This window comes from Humulus lupulus, chromosome 4, assembly GCF_963169125.1.
Source record: "Humulus lupulus chromosome 4, drHumLupu1.1, whole genome shotgun sequence".
Taxonomy (NCBI): domain Eukaryota; kingdom Viridiplantae; phylum Streptophyta; class Magnoliopsida; order Rosales; family Cannabaceae; genus Humulus; species Humulus lupulus.
Window position 1 is genome coordinate 72082358 of NC_084796.1, and position 21092 is coordinate 72103449.

Below are 21092 nucleotides of genomic sequence, written 5' to 3' on the forward strand. Positions count from 1 at the left end.
ATACTACACTTTAGTATAACACATTTTTTGTGTTATAATACGCTTTAGTATAACACATTATTTGTGTTATATAATGAAGTTTGCATAACAAAATTCTTTACTTATAAAAAGTGTTATTGTAATAGATATTTTACCACATTTTTTGTATTATTTTAATATTTAGATAAGTTTAAATTCTCATTATATATTCATTTATATAACACTAATTTATTATATTATATTTTTATTTTTTATTTATATAATTAAAATTAGCTTTCTAATATATACTAGCATCATCAAATAAACTTGATTTTCAAATAACAAAAAGTAAAAATATTCAACATTGTATTAACAATCCACAAATTAGTTCAAAATATTCAACACTGTCATCAGCAACAAAATGTTCTTTAAGTATTCAAGTAGTCTTAAATATTCAACATATTGAAAAGTTACTACTTTCAGCACAAAATATTGAAGAGTTTAATTTTTTACATAATAACACGTCAAAATTTGAGTAGTTGCACACTCCTACAATACTATTTTATAGGAAAAAACATGCAATTGAAGTTGCTTCATTGTACCAGCCACAATGATCTGATCTTCACTTCCAATTCTAGCAAAACCAACACACTCCGTGTCTTCATTGCAGACTACAACGCAACATAATACAACAACATTCAATGTTAAATTGATAAACTAAGTCTGATTTAGTTCTTTGAAATTCAAAGTTAAGACATGAGTGAGTCATAGAGTAATAGTAGTAGTTATCAACAGGATAATTTAGAAAAGTTTGAATCTGAAAACCTAATTAATCCAACTACAATAGGATAATTTAATCTCATTGAGAAACTTGAGAAAAAAAAATTATAACTTTGTCTCAAATAATCAACACATAAAAAACATAGAGCAGCAAGATTCAATTGCTACTGCAAAAGTAGAAAACATAGAAACAAATGACCAAAACTCCAGACAAGAGAACTGCCTGTACCATTAAACACTATTCTACATATAAAGAGCAGGTTAATTGCTAAGGCAATTGCTGATACACAATTGCTGAACCAGCTGTAACATACACAGCACAAAGTTCATACACACAAAGAAAAGCAACAGCTAAAAGTAAAATAACAGCAACAGCTCTTGTAGAAGTTGCAGCCACCATTAACATACCTCAGAAGACCAAACAACACAAAAAAAAAGTATTGAAATAAGAATAAGCACCATTTAAGTAGAAAGAAAAAAAAATAGTCAATAAGCAAGCAAGACCATTAAAAGCTTATTTAACGCATGGCCTGTTCATAACAGTTCATTTAATAAGTAATTACGCAAATATAACAAGAAATCTGCATTCCAACAAATAAGATTGTCCTGGCATATAATTGGCAGAAAAAAAATACCTCCTCCATTCATATCAAGGCATGACGACGATCAGGCCAATCCAAAAGGAGTCGATGCCAAAGGATCGGGCCAATCCAGAAGTAGCAAGAGGGCTGCTAGTGCAGACCCTTCCATCTCGAACAAGAGACGAGCTGTCAGTGCCAACTCTCGATATTGGACCAATCTGAGATGGAACAACACTACTTGGACTTCTTATATGAGCCAAAGAAGGCAGGGAACTCAAAGGTGACCCAGTATGCTTCCAATATGCTGCAGCAATTGACTTGAGATGATTGTTGTGACCAAACGAAAATCTCCCTAGAGCTGCCAGAATGGAAAAGAAATCAAACTTCATTAGCTCAGTTAACAAATTACAATACTGCCCCGGGAGGAGCAGGTTTGTTTGAGCAGCCTCAATAGAAACACACCAAATAGAGAACAAATAAAACTACTAAAACTAATCTACTGGACCCTAGAAATGCACAAGACAAAACAAACATAGGAAATAAAAAAGCAAGCACCATTCCAAACCAAAGACCAGTAGCATAACAAAAACAAGAAGCCAAACCATAAAAAAATGCATTACCGTGATAGAGAGTGATGCTGCTAGACAATCTAATGACTTTAAAGCTGAAATGGTGACAGTGATTTGAAAAAAGTATAAAAAACCATTGTATTTACCAAATGCCAAAAACTGAGATAAACCATTTTTTTTACTGAACCATTTATTTTGTTTGTGTATTGTAATACTTTTTTAATAGAGTTATAATCATGTGTTGTGGAAAGGGTATTTTGTATCTATCCAAATAGGCAGACAATAATATCTTAACACATTAAATGAAACTAGCTAGGAAAAGAAGAACCAAAGTCCAACAAAGCAATGTAGAGTCACAAGAACCCAACTAAGAACAGAGTCTCATACTAGTGGCAAACTAAGAATAAGCACAAGGGAACATAATCATAACATAAGTCTTACTCTAAACGAAACTATATCAGTACTTAAAAAAAAAAAAAAAAAAAAAAAGCTATATCACTCATAAGCATGGGAAGCACTTGCAAGGTCACTTTACAAAATAAATGCTAAATGATAATTTCTTTAATGTGTTAAGATTTAAAGTACAAGTATAGAATAAGTAATGGAGAAAAAAATCTTAATATGATAAATTAATAATAAGCCCACATGAATATGATGATGGTAAAACAAGATATAAGATAACAGTAGTACAAATGCAAATATGTATTGACAAAAAATGATTTGGTGATCTATTTGCCTATATATAACATATACTTATATAACTCTATAGTTCAACTTTGAAGATGGATTGAGCTTGAAAATTACATATAAATAAATATAAAATTAATTATCACTTTCATAACTAAAAAGATATATGAAGATCCAAAATGATACAAAAAAAGACACTTAATATGAATAAAGGGGATGCCATAAAGATAAAATTAAACATAAGAAAAAGTAATTTACTTTTTTTACAACCTTGTCGAATATAAATTCATACCAAATGTTTTATTTCCTACTAGAAACAAAAGTGAAGATATAATAAAATATTTTTGATGGTCTGCGTAAATTTCAGAGAGGTATTTCATCAAACACATAATGGACAGTGCAAAAATAGCTTATAAAGAAGTTTTAGCAGCTCCAATTTTGGTGAGGCCTTACATTGAGCATGATATTTATGAGCACCACTAATCAAACATATTAAGTTAAACCTCATGATTCTGCAACTTCATATAGATATAGTTATATTTATATTTAAGCATTGAAAGTCAAAGTTTTATCACTGCTTGGATCTCATTCAATTACAAGATGGATAGGCTCTACAGGGCTATTTGGGCAGTCACTAGTTCAAGTTTAGTTTCTGAACCAAGGTGGAAATTTGTTATATTGGTCCAGGCAACTAACTTCTAACTGTTTCTGTTAAGTTTGTTGGTTCTATTTCTTTACTTTTAATACTTTGCTATATAAGTTTGTATTACTTTAGTTTTTTCACTGGTCGTGTAAAAGATCAAGTTTTATTCTCTAAAATTGTAACATCTTGAGAGGAATAGAGACAAGAGTGTTGTAAAGGTTGTAAAGAGAATTGCATAAGAAAGAATCAATAATAGTGGCTGCCCCTTGGATGTAGACTAGTAGCAATTTTGCTCTAGTTCGAACCAAGTAAATATTTTTTACAACTAATAAATTAATTTAATAGTATTATAGATATTATTATTATTATACGGTTTGAATCATTTTTTGTTGATTAAGACAATAAAAAAAGTGAAAATTAAAAATATATCAAGCTTGATCTTCTGTATATAATAAATTTTATTATTATAGATTATAGATATTTTTATAATTTTTATTAATTAATAACCATAAAATATAAATAAAAAAAAGTAGAAAAAATAAAAAAAAATTATAAGGTATCAATCAGTAAAATCCAAGGAAAGTAAGGGAAGGTCATTATTATTAACAAATCATCTATGATTGAAGAAGTATTGGGGGCACCATCCCATATTCAAATGCCCTTACTCTTTCTTTTCTTGAAGTAACATCCATAGTGTTATTATCATGGCTATGTTGAGACTTGATCTCAGTGAACTTATCTCAAATTCAAGCATTAACATGGTTCCAAGATTTTCATTTTTCTTTTGATAATGACATTTACAAAGTAAAGAAAATGACAATCAAAACCTACTGAATATTTGCTCAAACTGGTTGTTAATATATATTTAAGACAGAAAATAGCAGCTTCACTCTACTCTCTTCTCTGCTTCCTATTCTCGTTGGTGGCCTTTCATTTCTTAGCAACATATTACAAAATCTTGATGCTTTGTTTCAGGTTAATTATGGCAACTTCATGCATGGGCTTATGAAAGAAAACATTCAGCTGAACAGGAAAGTTCTGTCTGAGTTATCTAAGCACTAACCATACAGCTTCAAGTTTTAGCTGAATTTCATTGTTTTTTTATGATAGACTGCATGTGAGCAATAGTCATATTTACATGCAAAATTATTAGATCTTAGTTTTCCAGCCCTACAAGTAACTTGGCACTAGTCTATGTTGTGCCTTGACCACCATTTTTTGTTAATTCTGCTGGTTTATTTTCTATCCATTTAATAGTCTCTAGTTCAAGAGATTCTAGTGTTGTTTTTAATTTAAAAATCAGATTCTAAAATGGTAGCCACTAACTAATTGGGTTTGGATCAAAGACAAGATTTTAGCTTGGGTTATGGCAATTTTGTTATGGCAATTAAATCTAATCTATACATATGGAAATAATGAAAACAATATGACTAAATGAAAAATCTAATCTATACATATAATGAAAAATCTAATCTATACATATAAAAGCTTACCTAACCATCTATCAATACCAAGTCAAAAAATTCAAACAACACACGATAAGTTTTCTTCCTTATATCACCGCAGCACACAAACAAATTTTCCAGAACCTACTTCTCTAATACACACAAGTTTTCAACCTTCCGTTATCACCGCAGCACATAATTTTAATCTCAGAACCTACTTCTCTATGGATAAATATTTAAGATATTCAAACTCCTCTAACATTTTTAAGATATTAATAATAAGAGATAAAAGAACAAATTTCGTACCTCTTGCATATTAACTTTGCAATACTCCTTGTCAATTCGATCCACAACCTAAAGAATATAATCAATACCTAAAAGATTAATACAAAATTAAAATTTGTCAATAGATATTAAAACAGCCTTTGAAATCAAAAATTTATCTAATTCGATCTTAAAATTTGGGGATAAAATATATACACACATTTACTTTAAAGGCATTTTAAGTATGACTTAGTAAATTTTGACAAAATGGATAGGAGAGTGTACCTATTTCACACAATACAACAGTAAGTTTTGATCGTTTTCTGAATATATGGGATTAAATGGTACTTTTTCCATAATTGAATCCAGTATATGACAGTTGATTATTGGTACTTTGATAATTCAATTTTAAGTATAACTATGTTGGGCTCAGATTTCAGCTTTGACAAGCTGTAATACAATGAAACTAATAATCCAGAACAATAAAGAGATCCTAAAAGTTATTTAATGGCATCTAAATGCTTGGATATTGGACCTTAAATGGCCACCAAGGCTTGGTAAACAACTGTCATTTATCTGCATATTTTTGTATTTTAGAATATAGAAGTTGGTTGGGCTCATAAGGAACTTTTGAATGACTCAAATGGTAGAATTCATTGAAAGGATAATATGGTAATTTCAGAGTTTTGCTGGGCAGCATTCCCCTCATTTATCATCTAAATAAGCTTTGAGCAGCACAATTTTGACACACTAACATCACACATACACACCTATGTGGCAACAAGAGTGTGTGCACATATCATTAATCATATGCAGAAAAGGTAAAATTGAAGGTGCTTGAATAATAACAGATAAACCAGTCACTTTTCAAATAAATACCCTCACTCTCACCATTTCTCTATAGTAATTATTTGAAGTATTATAAACACATATATACCATATCATAACTTAAATATCTAATAAAATATGATGCTTGATCATGATCTAGCTACATATTTCAGTGAGATAGATCATTTCAGTTATATCTTAATCTACCACATAAATAAAATTTCTACAAAATATTTGTCTATACAAGGTTGCTGATATAATAATATTTGTGTAAAATACAATTGAGAATTGAGATACACTTTTGTCCTTTATTATTGTTATTAAATAAAAGCTAGAGCCTAGACGGCCAAAACCTTCCAAATTATTTTAATATTTGTGTGTGTGTGTGTGTGTGTTCAAACCCATTTGTAAAGAAAGGTGAAAGCTCATACCTGAGAGAGGAAATTCCATCAATATTTTTGTAATGCACTACAAGAAAAAATGCTTTATACAGCTGAATACATGGAAGTTGTAACAGTATAACTGAATACAACTGAAGCTAACAAACTAACAAACCAGAAACAGAAAACAGAGAATCTTTAACAGAAAACAGATGGATGTTGTAATAGTATAACTGAATACAACTGAAGCTAACAAAACTAACAAACCAGAAACAGAAAACAGAGAATCTTGAGCATATGAATATGATATAAACAGAGAATCTTCTCTCACACCCGCAAAACAAATCCAAAAGTGATTCGCTGAAGTTCACCATCGAAACCCTGCCAACTGCTAAGTGGACTCCTAAAAACAACTATATGATCAGTACCACTCTCATTCCAATAAAATAAGGTTCTATTTCGACTAGTTCATAACCTATAATTATGTTCAATTATAGTCGAGATTAATTCCAAAACATCATCCTCATCAATTTTATTGTCTATGATTTTATCTGGAATAAATGGGGTTATTTATTACAGTCCATAACTTTTGGAAAAGAGGCAGAAATTGCAGTAGTCTTCCTAAACAATAGACATTGGTTCCCTTTTCAGCTTTGATTTTTCAGTTCATGTGAACACTCCAATCTCAAATTCACTTGAGAACAACAGTCGTGCACAGCTACACTAAATTTCTATCAACTTATCTTTTCAAATCAAGCAAGTTAACCAAAAACCCAACTATGTGTCACCTAAAATTACAAGTGTTGTATTTGCACTTTCCCTAACAAAATATATTACTAGTTCTTTATATAGGCATAAACACAAATTTACTAATGCTATGAATGAAAACGAGATGAAAGAACACATTCACAACTTTACAGAACAAAAACATAAATTTTCATTTATTTTATGTCATCAACTCGAAAATCTAGGGCTGCAAAAGAAGGAAAAGTTAGCAGCAAATAATAATGCTACCCTTTCATAATCTGTTCCCCCAAATAATAAGCACAACACTATTCTTGATAGATACATGTACACCAGGTCTATATCTATGTTATTTATCTACCAAACTACTCGCTGAGCACAGTACACATAACAAAGAACAAAATGAATAGTAAAATAGAGAGACTGCACAATTATAAAATACATATATGCATTGGAGAATAGTAAGATTTAATTTACAATGCAGATGATGTCAGTATGTAGACTTGTGTTAGACTAGATCACCACAACAGTCAACAGGTATATATACAATCTCATTGTACTTATCCACAATAACTTACAGTTGCTCCTTCATTACCCACCTTCGCAGGCCGATGTTCCACGTTCTAATTCTAGTAATGAGCTCCATAGAAACGCAACAACTTTAGTTGTTTCACCTTTTCCTATAATAAAGAGAAGAAAAAGAAGAATAAATAACATGACTACTAGTACCGCCTTTCATTTAAAAGCAAATATTGACCAGAATTTTGAGAAAGACCTGACGCTTTTCTTCAGGTTGGGATGGGAAATGAAACCCTATTGAGCAATTTTCCAATACTTCAGGACTCTTCATCCATGCTCTGCATGCATCGCTCACTTTTATCTTGTACTTGAACATCTGAAAGTAGAAATCATCCTCTGAGTCAAACAGAAAAATTTCTTTCCCACCTAGATTTTTGGTTTTTGATTATTATTATCAGAGTTAAGCAGATTTTAATCAATGGTTTCCTGATAGGTCCTTCTATCATCAAAGCAGAATGTTGTATTTGAGAAAAGATGTAAGCATAAGGAAGATGGAAGGTGTACAAACCTTTGAAAGCAGAACCGTTGGTTTCTCATCATGCCTGTCGACAATTGCTCCAGTCCCCTGGCACTCCGGACAGAATACAGAATTTATTTGGGGCCTTAGAGCTTTCATATCATTATCATTTTGCATTTCATTGTTCTTGGCCGTAGTTTTCTTCGAGATCTTCGTTTAACTTTTACATTATCTGGCTGATTTGTGAGCATTTCAAGTTCACATAGAAGAACCCAATGTATGAGGCAGGAAGTGTGAAATAAATGAAAGGCCTGTATGCATACAAGTCAAATCAAAATAAGAAAATAGCTTAACTTAAAAAAAACTAGGCTCCACTTGATACTTAGATTTTGAAGATAAAAATATCAAAGACAAATGAAAAGTTAAAGAAAGAGAAAGCTAACCATATAAAACTTTATTTTGAAATTTGTATCTTTCATAGTCAATATAATCATTCTAAATACTATCAATATACATTACATTTTCCTACCACAAAGTTTAAGATTTAACAAAAAATGATTTGCTTGCTCTCTCAATAGAATCCAACTATCAAACAGAGCTTTAGAGATCCTAAAAGTAATAACAAATGCATAGTAGAAAAAGTATGGATAGGGATGACTGAAGAGATACATATGTGAGTTGTTTAGCAGTCTTACCCCATTCACATTTCGACTACTGCAAGCAAGCCTTCCAGTCTTCACATTCATGAGTGCTGCTACATCTTTTCCGGGAAGCATCTTGTGTTGGCAAATATCACAATTAGTCCGTAACCCACTTCCCTCACTTTTACATTAGTAATTTCACTTCCAACTCGAACATAAGGGATCAAAGCTATACAATTTCCCCCAGATTCTTTCAGATTGTCTGTAGAGGAATCGAAGTTAACATCCGAATCAATGACTGCATAATCTAGATCCTCATTTCGACGTCCAAAAGCATCATTCCTAGGATGCTTATTAGCACAGTTTTCTGTATTTGTCTAAATTGTTTTAAAAGAAAAATAATTTATAATATCGAGAACAAAGATAATCTTATCATTGCTTTGATAAATCAATTCTACAAAAGTTGCCTTCACTTTTCCCAAACATACACGAATCTTAGCTCATTTCTACATTTCTAAAAATTCTAATCAAAACATAAGTAGAAACGAAAAATAAGGAGCAACCAACAAACATACTTGATACCAATGAACCGGCGAAGTGGGGTCGGCCGTAGGACCCAAGTGGAGCGGCAGAAGATTGATAATTTAGAGTTCTTGTGTGAATTTGAGAAAGGAACAATAGCTTAGCCGAAGGACCCAACTGGTACAACGGAAAATGGAGAATTTAATTTAGGGTTTTCGGTGGAATATGAGGAATAAACTATAATTTTTCCGGAAGAACCAACAAAAGTGACGAAAGACAGTGAGTTTCGGAATTTCGAGTGAATTCGAGAAAAAAACCATGGCTTTGCCGGAGGAGGCACCGTATATCATGGGTTTTTTTTTTTTTTTTGTGAATTTGAGAAGAAAAAATGGATAATCGTATTTTCTGGATTTGAGAGAGAGAGATAATGACCAAAATTGACCAAAACAATAAAAACAGAAAATCAAACAACCCCGAAAGACAAGAGAGAGATGGAGGAGATATGAGGGATGGAGGCTGAGATTTGAGGGATGGAGGAGATGTGAGCTCAGATTTGAAGGAGGGGTGATGAAACCGAAGACAGAGTTTGGACTTTGCTTAGCCGAAGAAGAAAATGGTGAGTCTGAAATTGGTGCGATTTTTTCTGAACAAAATGTATAAGTGGCAGTAAGTGGCGGGCTCCAAAAATATTACCGCCTTTTTCATTTGCTACATATATAACATTTACCATAATACTTTTTCATTTCTATTATATTCATGTGTTATGGAAATGGGTATTTTCCCCGACCGGAGGAGAAACTCTATCTCATCCTTGAGATGATTGCACTCATTCGTGTCGTGACCATAGTCCCCATGGAAGCGACAGAACTTGTTCATATCTCTCTTACTCATCTCTTTCTTGATTGGTGGGGGTTTCCGGTAGGGGACCTCTTGATGACTTGCCAAATATATCTCCGCTCGCCTCGCCAAAAGAGTGGTGAAATTGGTGAACTGAGGTTCATACTTAGTTGGCTTTTCGTTTGATCTCGACTTAGCCTTCTTTTCATTGTGGCGGTCAGACTCGTTATTCCCACGTTTCTTACCACCACTTTGCTCATTTCCACCATTCTTGGGAGGATCAGTCAATCTGCTTGGATTGTTCAGGCCCTTCTCTCCCTTCTCAATTGCATCATCCAATTTCATGTACTTGTCCACCCGGTCCAGAAATTGTTGTAATATTGAAATTGGATTGCGATGAATGCTGTCCCACAAAGGACTCCGATAGATAATGCCAGAAGAAATTTCCACCATCTTCCCCTCATCTCCAACTGCAGTAGCTCGGTTAGCTTCTCTCATGAACCTATGTATGTAGTTCTTGAGAGACTCATCCTTTCCTTGTTTAATATCCGCCAAGTGATTGGCGTAAACAGGAGGGGTCCGAGCAGCACTAAACTGCCGGCAAAATTCCTTTCTAAAACTTTCCCAAGAAGTAATAGAGTTAGGCTTGAATTTCCAATACCACTCCTGGGCAGTGTCGGACAATGTAGTAGGGAAGACTCGGCACCGATAGTCATCACTCACTCCGAGCAGCTCCATCTAATCTTCGAATTTCCCCACGTGCCTTATCGGATCTGCCTTTTCTGTATAAACTGGCAGTACCGGTGCTTTATACTTTGCTGGTGGCTGGGTTGCTCTAATTCGAGCACAGAATGGGCTGCCACTTCTGTGGTCTACTGGATCAATCGCAGAGGGTCGTTTCGATAGACCTTGAACTACTGTTGTCAGAGCATCAAGCTGGGCTTGGATGCTTGGGGCCACTGCCTGGGACTCATTCTCGGGACTGCCTGGTCGGGCGTTCCTATCCGGCAGACCATCATCAAGTATTTCTACTTGACTGGTAGGTCGGATTGGATCTCGCCCTTCGACCGAGACGATCCTTCTCCTATCAGCAATGATGTCTCTTAGATCCTTCTGAGTGGTGTGCTTTCCCCATCGATCGAACACCGTACTCTGAGTTTTCTCGGAAGGTTTGTTATGCGAAACATGCTCCTTGCCACTGCGCTGGTTGGGATGCAGTGGTGGCCTTCCTGTCTGAGCTGGGCGATCTTTTCCTCCTCGATGGTTGTTATCATTCTTCTCCTTCGACTAGTCAGTGTGATGACTGTCAGCTTCATCACGACCATGCCCATCTTTGAAGTGGGAAGTTTCTTTACCTCGAGGAGCTCTATTATGCTCCTGCTCAGGTGGAGTTTTCTTGCTACCTAATTTATGACTTCTAGACCTAGAAGTCTCTAATCGGTGGCTCCTTGAGGGGGTTCTGGAGTTCCCCCTTTGAGTTGAGGCAGTGCCCGACTGAACCCCATCTTCCTCTCGACCAGGTGGGTTACTACCACTCCTGTTTGGCCCTCGAGAATGGGGTCTATCAGTGTTCTTACAACCAGCTTCTGTGGTCCATGCTCCTGGGGTGGCTGCCACTCCTGTTGCAGCTTAGGCATTGGCCCAGGTCAGTTGCGTAGCTGCCTCCAGAGCAAGTGCAGCCGCATGATGTCGCCTATCGACCTCCTCCTGCTATCATCAGATCTCCTCACTCCAGGCGTCCATTTCCCGTCTTTGCTGCTCAAATGCAGCCTTCTGCCTGGCCATTTCTTCAACGAACGCCTCCTGTCTGGCGTTGAATTGTGCCATTTCCTCCTGGAAGGCCCCCATGGCTTCCTAAAGTTTTTCAACTTCTGGAGTCACATCCTCGAGCATGACTCTAGGCTCAGTCCCATGGTCTTATGGGCCAAGACCTTCTGATCTGGCAGGCTCTTTAGAGGATCCTGCCTTCTTGGAGGCCGCATTGGTGTTCTTAGGCGCCATAATACTTCAGGGACCGTCTGTCTTTCTCTTCAGGCTCTCAATGAAAGCACCAAAATTTTGACCGCGTTTTTGGCCAACAACGTGTAGACGTCAAAAACGACAAAAACCTTCAAGAGAAATAAACAACACAGACGATTTTTATAGTGGTTCAGCCCCAATGTGTTGGTAATATCCTAATCCACTTAGAGTTGTGATTATAGATCTGCACTCAAGATCAGATGAACCTGAGTCAACTGAGTTTCTTCAATGCAGATTACAAGAATACAAGAATTCTCTCAAATAAAAGTACTCTCTCTCTCTCTAGAAAATTAGAATTCGAATCAAAAGTACAAAAGTCCCCTTTATGATGCCATAAGCCTTGTATTTATAGGCTCATGATCGTACACATGATATCCCCCCATAATCGGGATATTTTGCTATTCTCAATATATTTAATTTACAATAATATTCAAAATATAACAATACACTATATTTGTGGGATAAACTGAGAGATTCCCGCGCAAGCCAAGACCGATTCTTGTTGAAGCCGGCTCTATCTAGTCGATCCATATCTCATTCAGGCTGGTCGACCACACCTTCACTGGGCAGACACACACCTGACTAGGCAGACATGCACTTGGCTGGTCGAACATGGTCATGATCGATCGACCAAAGTCATGCCTGGTCGGCCAAGGTCATGCCTGGGCAGACAAACATGTGACTGGTCGGATAAGGTCATGCCTGGGCAGGCAAACACATGACTGGTCGGACAAGGTCATGCCTGGGCAGGCAAACACATGACTGGTCGGACAAAGTCATGCCTGGGTAGACAAACATGTGACTAGTCGGATAAGGTCATGCCTGGTCAGTCATGACACTTCTCTGGCCAGTCAAAATTCTTCATTGGTCTACCAGGTCACCCAACCATTCCTTGCCATTTGTCATTTCTATTGCCACGTCATCGTTTTCAAATTTTGGGGATAACAATAGACATTTATTTATTGAGTACTTTTAATTATAAAACATGTCCATGTCCATCGATTTAATCACGACATACAATTCAATCCTCTATTGATGGTTCATAATTAAAGTAGGAATTAATGACCATTTAACCTCTTTAATTATATCTTGTTTCCTTAAGTACCATTTACTTTACTAGTGAAGGTTAATTCATAAACTGGTTTATGAATTTGACCTCAATAATCTTTCAGTTCCAAAGCCAACACTTAAGAGAACCATTATTAAATTATTCTCAAAAAGTTATAGATTCAATATCTGTATATTATTTCCCCAACCATTTACATCAATGAATTCCCAAAACAAAAGTTTTCAGACTGATCATTTTGACAAACCATGACGAGTGAATCAAAGAACTCATATGACATAAAAATGAGTTCATAATAACTTCAGGATTAAGATCAATTTGTATATGATCATCTTATTGATAGGTTTAATTAATACTTATAATGTAAACAGTATTATTAAGTATTAATAACATATCGGGTCATGTTCATGTATAACCACTTTATACAAAGTACCTCTACCAAGATGTCCTACTACATCAGTAATTCGGATCTAGATTACATGTATTCATAATACTAGTGAACCGTACATACAGTATTTAATCCAACGATTTCATATAACTTTGTTTTACTGTGAACTATTTAAATTTGTTCCTTGTAATCTTTATCCTCTCGTACCAATACAAGATTGTAGTCATCATAACAAATGATAGAATTTTTTTATATTCATATAATATTATCTAAAAATAATAATAAACAATCAATATATACTAAAAAATTCATTTCAATTATTTATTTCATAAAACATTGTTCAATACATGTAACGCCCTACTACCTTAGAGCCGCTACTAAGTGAGTTTAAAACGTGAAATTAACTCGCTAAGCAAGGTTTTTAGAACAAAAGTGTGATTAAACAACAAGTCAAGGCTGTAATCTTTAAAAAGTACTCTATTTCATTAAAAGTTCAAGAGTTTAACATTCGGGATCCCAAAATGAGATTTTTAAAATATTTACAATTCAAAATAGGTTTACAGATGACTAATTATCAAAAACATAGTTTAATACATCCATTTCTCAAAATGACCCCAACCAAAGCAGTCGGGCAGGCCAAACATGTACACGCCGCCCCCACACTCTCCGTAATCATGGCTGGTTGACTTTCTCTTTGCCCTTACCTGCAACACAGAGCACCCGTGAGCCAAAGCCCAGCAAGAAAACCCACACAGCACATAACATACGCATAACATATAACCATTATGTCAGACAATCCACAGACAAACAGATAGTCTATAAGATTTAAACACATATACGGCCATGTCGTCCCAGAAGCGTTACCAAAGCCTGGGTTCTCGGTCCACACCATAAGGATATCCCATGTATCCATTGGGGTCTCACCCTAACCATAAGCACTCCATGTGCTAAGTGATATTCCCGACCCCACTGTCGTTCTCGGCCTTCGCCGTTCTCGACCCTTCATTCACTCTGCTATAACCACACATAGCATTTTCAAACAGCATACAAACATATAATAACTCAATCAAGACTACATCCTAACAACAACACAAATTAGGGCCACGCCCTACAACAACACTATGGGCCCGTGCCCTGCTCTACGGGTGCTACAGTTTTCTTACCTGTATCCCAAGCTTTCCGATGCACCAAGGTCACAAGTACGGTCCTCTATCTCGAGCCTCTCCGAAATCCTAGTCACAACACATATAAAACACTTTTAATACTAACAAATCTCAAAACCACTTCCCGAAGCCAATCCTATACCCTCGGGATCTCTAATTCCCTAAAACAATGTATTGGAACCATCCCCTGAGCCCCCGAGCAAAAGCCCTAAAAATGCAAGATTTGACTGTCAAAAATAGCCTAAGGCCGCGGCACTTCCATCAAGGGCCGCGGCGCCCCTACGCGGACCCAGATTTCTGGGTTTTCCCCTGCGTTTTTCCAGAGCCAAAACAACTCCAATTCAACCCAAACAAGTACCCAAGCCCCAAAATCAATTTAAAACCCCAAATGAACCCTTTAACAACCTATAAACATCAAAAACAAACTCAATTACACAATCACACTCAAAATCCACTCTTGAGTTTCAAATTTCAGAAGTTCAAACCATGGCTTCTAAAACATAATCCAAAGCTTAAAAACTGCAAACCAAACTTCTAAAATCTTAAACCACACTAGGTACGAAATTTAAACATGCTAAGGATTCATACCTCAATCAAAACTCAGCTTGAACTCTTCACAATTCCAGCTTCAAGCCTCTTTCCTTTTGATTAACCTAACTGAATTTCCAAGTAAAACCAGCCATGTTTCCTTTAGGTTCCCACACTTAACCTCTGTAAATTCAAGCTTAATTTCAACAAAACAGAGCACAAATTCTTACCTTTGATCAATCCTTGCTCAAATTCGAATTTGGTTGCCTCCAACTCCCTTAATTTTCTCCTAGGTTTCAAGAATTCAGTTTTCCTCTTCTTCTCCTCTTTTCCTCTAGCTTTTCCCCCAATTTCAGCATAAACCAATTTCTAACTAAGTGTTATACGTGAATCGCTCAGCTGAAGCTATCTATCCCTTGCCAAATGACTATTCTACCCTTCCATAAATATCCTTTCCTAACTAAACCTCAAGGGCACTTTTGTCATTTCATCTCTATTACAATTCTACCATTTTCCCATCACAACTTGTTACTCTCAGCAGTTACTAATGGTTACTCAAGTTACTCAATTACCAATAACCATTAACTCACAAAAACTCAATTTATAAAATCCCCAAAATACCCCTAGGCTCCTCCCGAGCCGGGTATTTAATCCCGTTGTGACTTTAAACTAATTAGCTCCCTAGGACCGTCTCGACACATGCATCATAATAATATCACCACTCACACGTGGTACAAATCATATAATTTAATCATCACATTTATGCCCTCAACGGGCTAAGATTACCAATTTACCCCTATCATGCAAACGAGGCCCACATGCATATTTATACCACCTAAACATGCATTCTAATCACATATTCATTTAATTTCATATATTAACATGTCAATTCACTTATTGCCCTCCAGTCACGCTAATCAAGGTCCTAAACCTTATTAGAAACTTGGGGTGTTACAATACATATGCTTGAAAGGGAACTAATCCCAACAATCTCCCACTTGCCCTAAAGCAAATGAGGCATATCCCTCAAACCCATATTGCTAACATGATTTTTAAAAGACTTGGTAGACAAAGTCTTAGTAAAATGATCAACAAGGTTATGTTCTGAATCTATCTTCATAACTACTACATCTCCTCTGCGAACAATATCCCTGATCAAGTGGTACTTCCTTTCAATATGATCTTCCCTCTTGTGACTCCTCATTTCTTTGAGTTAGCTACCATCCCACTATTATCACAGTACAGGACCAGTCGCTTATCCATGTCTGAACCACTTCCAGAACATAATAGAACTTTTTGAGCCACACAGCCTCTTTAGTTGCTTCACAACCTGCTATGTATTTAGGTTCCATGGTAGAATTTGTGATAGTGGTTTATTTAATACTACACCAGAACACAACTCCTCCACCAAGTGTGAACACTGATCTAGAAGTCAATTTTCGACTATCTCAGTCTGATTGAAAATCAAAATCAGTGTATCCAGTGGGGTTCAGGTCACCACCTGAATATACAAGCATATATTCTCTAGTTTTCCTAAGACACTTGAGAATATTCTTTACTACAACCCAATGACTCAATCCAGGATTTGATTGATAACGACTGACTATCCCTACTGCATAACAAATGCTAGGTATTGTACACAACATGGCGTACATTAGACTGCCTATTGTAGAGGCGTAGGGATACTATCTCATATCCTCTTCTTCTTGAGGTGTCTTAGGATACTGCTTTTTAGAAAGGACAATTCTATCAATCCTGAAGGATCTGGATGCCCTGAATGTAGTTTGCATCTTCCAATTCTTTCATGTAGAATCGCTCAGCTAGCCATTTGTTTACTTTTGTCAATGTTCCTACGCCATTTCCAATCAGTAGAATATCATCAACGTAAAGAACTAGGAATACCACAATTCCATCTTTGATATTTTTATAGACATAAGGCTCGTCAACTTTTTTTTCAAAATCATATGTTTTGATTGTGTCATCAAATCTCAGATTCCAAGATCCAGAAGCTCGTTTGAGTCCATAAATGGACCTAAGAAGCTTGTAAACCTTTTTCTCTTGACCTTTTATTTATAACCCTTCTGGTTGAGACATATAAATGGTCTTGTCAAGATATCCATTCAGAAATGTTGTCTTAATGTCCATTTGCCTTATCTCATAATCTATGAAAGAAGCTATGGACAAGAGTATACGAATGAATTTAAGCATGGCCACAGGAGAAAAGGTTTCTTCATAATCAACCCCTTATCGTTGAGTATAGCCCTTGGCTACAAGCCTAGCTTTGAAAGCTTCAACTTTCCCATCCCCTCATCTTTTCTTCTTGAATATCCATTTGCACCAATAAGTTTAACATTTTTAGAAAGATCTTCAAGAGTCCAGTCGAAATTGGAATACATCGATTCCATTTCCAGGTTCATGACATCTTGCCATTTTTCTTTGTCAGAATCTTTCATTGCATCTTTATTGGTCAATGGATCATCTTTGTTTGTGTTAGATTTAAGCACTTTAACTTTGTGTTCATTGTGACTTGGCTACCTGACAACCCTCCCACTACAACGAAGCTCTCTATTATTCTGACTAGAATTTGTGGCTTCTTCTGGTCTTTTTTCATTGCGAATGGTTGGTGATCTATTTACTTGATGTGAGACCATCTCCTTCAATACAACCTTACTGCAAGGCTTGTGGTTGTTAATATAGTTACATTGTTGGCTTGACCCACTCGCCAAGTATGGTTTTAACTTATTGCTTGAAGACCTGACATGAACAACCATACTTTGGTGACGACACTGTGTGGTAGTAGTAATCAGTACCTACTGGAAACTTCTTCCTTATGATAGGTTACAAGGTCACATTCTTGTTTTCTTTAATTGATTGAGATTTTTTGTTGGTCTTTGATGATTATCAAATGTTGCTTTGAAGCCTCAGGGATGGCCTTTGTTGAAAGGGATCTTGGATCACTTTGTGTAACTCGTTACTTTTAACTGTCTATTCTACTTGCAAGGTTTCTTTTTATGCATGTTACGTCTTCATGTTTTTTAAATCGTCTGTTTTACTTGCCTTGAGCATTCTTTCGCGAAAGATCTTATATGACCTTTGGTTTTTGTTTCATGATTTGGCTTCTTTGTGCATATATATATATATATATATATCCCAAGTGACTTGGAAGCTTGCTACCTCTTAGGACCTTTGCTTTCTCACTTGCTTTGCTTGTGGCGATGTGATACACCCCACGAGTTTTACTATCGCCTTACTTATGCTTCATATGCGACCACTTTAGGAAGCGATCTTATTTGGCGACCACCTTAAGAGGTGATCTTATTATGCATTTCATAGATGAGTGGTCCTTTTAAGAAGAGATATGGCCGACTCATCATGAGCAATCACTTTAAGAAGCGACCTTCATAGTAACCACCTTAAGAGACGATCTTGTTCCTAACTCATAGATGAGCAACCCCTTTAAGAAGAGATCTTACCAGCCCATTATTAGTGATCACTTTAAGAAACAATCTATATGTTGGCGACCACTTTAATAAGCGATCTTTTTCATAACTCATAGATGAGTGACCCTTTTTAGAAGAGATCTTACAAACTCATTATGAACGATCACTTTGAGAAGAGATCTATGTTGACGACTACCTTAATAGGATACCTTATCAAAACTCATACATGAGTGACCCCTTTAAGAAGAGAGCTTACCAACTCATTATGAGCGATCTCTTTAAGAAGATATCTATGTTTGAGACCACCTTAAGAAGCGATCTGTTTTCAAAACTCATAGATTAGCGACCCCTTTAAGAAGAGATCTTATCAACTCATTAATAAGCAATCGCTTTAAGTAGAAATCTTTATGGTGGCCACCTTAATAGGTGATCTTCTTCGTAACTCATAGATGATCGACCCTTTTAAGAAGAGATCTTACCAACTCCTCGATGAGTGATTCCTTTAAGAAGCGATCTTTAGTAGGTGTGCTTTAGGGAACAACCTTTGATAAACTTTTTTATTCTTTGGGATGATGCTTATTATTTGTTTGACCAGAAAAATCCTTTGAATCTCCTATGGTGACTTAAACGAGCTTTGTTTTATACGCCTTCTTTTGATGGGTCCATTTATTTCAAGCCTTGTCTGTTTCATTATAGTTGACTTAGCAGGGTGAACTTGCTACTCTAGGGTTATTCGTTTGATGGAAATGGTCTCCACCTCGCTATTTTAGTGGCCTCACCATTTTGATAGTATTGCCACTTTTGTCACCTCGCCATTTTGCTGGCCTTGCCACTTTGGTGGGGCAGGCGACCTCACCATTTTCCTTATGCGAGTGGCCTCATCATTATTTGGTCTCACCAACTACCTAAACCATATTTGGGGAAGGCTTCACTAATGCCCATTGGGGGTCATCTCACTAGTGTAGTATGGAAATGGTCTTGCCACTTAGGTTAGTTCTTGGTGACCTTGCTGCCTTTACTATGTCTTCGGTGAGGTTGAATACACTTTGGAATGTTTTTGTTTTGGGCTCACCATTTTCAAAGTGGTGCATCACCAAACCTTCATTTGACCTAAGTTGGTATCGCCACATTTTTAACACTTTAGCTATTGTGCCCATGAGTGGCCTTTGCTACCTATGCGTGTTTCATTACTCATGTATATAAGTCTATGCCAATGGTTTAGGAATAGGGACATCCTCTTCCACTTAGATGGCCTTACCAATTTCATCATTGGGTTGGCCTTGCCGAGTTGAAGTGACCACGTCGCCAAGTTGAAGGGACCACCTTGCTAACTTTAAAGGGCCATGTTTTCAAGTTGAAGAAACCACCTCGCCAACTTTAAGGGACCATCACTAAGTTAAAGGGACCATATCGCCAAGTTTAATGAACCACCTCACCGAGTTTTAGTTGGGGACATCCTCGCTTACTTTATGACTTGCATTGCCATTTTAGCTTGGAAATTTGGACAGCTTCACCGAGATTTCACGGAGTACATCCCAGCCTTTGAACCGTGCCTCTTGACATTTTGAGGTGTCTTTGATGAGGTCGAATATATCTAGTGTTTTAATTTAAGAAAATATATAGCTTATGGTCACAAAATGAATATTATAATTTAAGAGAATTAATCACAAAAAAAAAATAGACTTGATGAAACAATAACACAAATTAGATCAAGAAGAAGAATAGTCCTTGGTAGAGAGAAACTCTAGTTAAATAAAATCATAAGGTTATGATTTTATGTGAGAAACAATGGAGATATCAAGAAGGCTTAACACAATTAGAATTGTCATCCAAAAATCTCATTTCCTAGCCTCCCATAAGAGATTATTTGAAGCTACTACAATGGTGGAATGAGATTAGGATTAACAAACCTTGGTCTTCAAACAAATCAAGCCTTCTTGAGGAAGATCTTGGAGAAAACTAGTAATCTTGATGAGTTAGAGAAATAGAGAGAGTTTTAGAGAGACAGAGTAGAGAGTGATCAACTGACCAAAATCTCATATGAACCCCTTAAATAGTGTAGGAATTGTCATTATTGTTAATGAATGAGATTAAAGCATTTTGAAATAAGTTTTGAAGCCAAAACACGTAACTATACGGCTCCGTACAGACAGCCCACACGATGTGTCACCTGTCTGGGCTTTCATTAGACAGGCGATGCATCGCCTCTCAACAAAAAAGGCAACGCCACTCGCACTAACTTTTCACCCTATACATTGAGCCAAAACATCTCTAAACGCCTCCAAAATTTTTGGGTACTCTTATATACTCCAAAGAAACACTTTGGACCCAAAAATATTATTTTTAAATACCTACAAAAAAAGTCCAATCACTCATGCTGACTTTAGTGAAATCGTAATGGTTTTTGCACCTCTCTGTGCATGACCAATTTCACTGTGTATTTAACCAATCCTAACATTTGGGAAATGACCTCCGCTCGTTTAGACTTCTTCGTTTGTGATCCCCTCGCAAATTTAGTTAGTTAGCTTGGTTTCAAGGATCACCTCGCCACTTTAATTTATAGGTGGCCTTAC

At 36.1% G+C, this 21092-nt stretch overlaps 1 long non-coding RNA gene across 5 annotated transcripts; it reads right to left on the reverse strand.

Moving 5' to 3' along the window:
- Positions 1-370: 370 nt before the first annotated feature.
- Positions 371-9756, reverse strand: LOC133830551 (uncharacterized). 5 transcript variants are annotated; one of them, XR_009892112.1, is made up of 8 exons: positions 9132-9744; positions 8611-8818; positions 7967-8226; positions 7655-7774; positions 7479-7559; positions 4970-5037; positions 1374-1677; positions 371-629 (listed from the first exon to the last, which is right to left on the reverse strand). It is a non-coding gene; the product is annotated as an uncharacterized LOC133830551 (long non-coding RNA). The 5 variants fall into 5 exon arrangements; XR_009892111.1 differs by having other exon boundaries at positions 4970-7559; positions 8611-8691; positions 9132-9756; XR_009892109.1 differs by having other exon boundaries at positions 4970-7559; positions 8611-8923; positions 9132-9756.
- Between the last annotated feature and the right edge of the window lie 11336 nt (positions 9757-21092).